Source organism: Schistocerca americana, chromosome 10, assembly GCF_021461395.2.
Source record: "Schistocerca americana isolate TAMUIC-IGC-003095 chromosome 10, iqSchAmer2.1, whole genome shotgun sequence".
Classification (NCBI taxonomy): Eukaryota; Metazoa; Arthropoda; class Insecta; order Orthoptera; family Acrididae; genus Schistocerca; species Schistocerca americana.
In genome coordinates this window covers 118,060,385-118,061,606 of record NC_060128.1, presented here as the reverse complement: position 1 = coordinate 118,061,606, position 1,222 = coordinate 118,060,385, and the positions used below count along the sequence as shown (strand labels likewise).

At 50.2% G+C, this 1,222-nt stretch overlaps 1 pseudogene; it reads left to right on the top strand.

Moving 5' to 3' along the window:
• Positions 1-815: 815 nt before the first annotated feature.
• LOC124552879 lies at positions 816-933 on the top strand (annotated as a pseudogene).
• Positions 934-1,222: the final 289 nt, after the last annotated feature.

The window sequence follows — 1,222 nt, the reverse complement described above, 5'->3', positions numbered from 1 at the left end:
ACCCTAGGCAGGATTCCAACCTGCGACTGTAGCAACAGCGCGGTTCCTGACTGAAGCGTTTAGAACCGCCCAGCCACAGCGACCTGCCCGAAAGTACTGATCAGCGATGCACATGCACGTAAAAGATAACGTAGTTGCCTGAGCTACAAAAGCGAGTCTATGAAGCAATGGGAGAAAGTCATTTAGACGTACGAGTCTTGCTTCAGACTTTTACCAAGTTCTGACGGAGTTAACGTCCCACGAGTGACAAATGACGGGGGTTCGGTGGTGAAGAGGGCAGCCATATCGTGCTATTGGATGGGTCCAATGGCTAGTCTTCAAGGATTATCTGACCATTTTAGCTGAGCAGGTCCATACATTAATACAACGTTTGTTCCTCAATGGTGGTGATGTGTTCGAAGACGACAGGGCTCCTGTTCAGAAAACTCGCATCGTCCAGGAGTGGTTCTGTGAGCGCGGGGACCAACTGTCGCGTCTCCAATGGTCACCCCAGTCACCAGATCTCAATATTATTGAGTCTTTGTCGTCTACTTTGGAGAATAGGGTGCGCGAGCGCTATCCACCTCTAAAATCGCTAGCTGAACCTGTCACTGTCTTGCAGGAGTGATGGTATAAGATTCCGCCAAAGACCATATGAAACCTGTATTTATCCATTGCAGGAGGACAGGAAGCTGTTTTTGAGGCTAACGTTTATCCAACACTTTTTGGGCATAGTAATACGCTGTGTTTTTGGTGTTTCCGTTGCTTCGTCCACCCCCTGTAGATCTGAAGGCACATCACTTGTCTCACAAATCACGGATACATTGTTGAATAGTGCCAACGGCCCTGACGTAGTGGTAACACCGGTTCCCGTCAGATCACCGAAGTTAAGCTCTGTCGGGCTGGGATAGCACTTGGATGGGTGACCATCCGGTCTGCCGAGCGCTGTTGTCAAGCGGGGTGCACTCAGCCCTTGTGAGGCAAACTGAGGAGCTACCTGATTGAAAAGTAGCGGCTCCGGTCGCGTAAACTGACATACGGCCGAGAGAGGGGTGTGCTGACCACATGCCCCTCCATATCCACATCCATTGATGCCTGTGGACTGAGTATGGCACGGCGGCCGGTCGGTACCATTGGGCCTTCGTGGCCTGTTCAGGAGTAGTTTGATTTTTTAAAATGTTGAATAGCTTCGTCATGTTTGCTTCTCCGAAAAATCGTAGTAATTGCGAGGGAATGCCAGGTG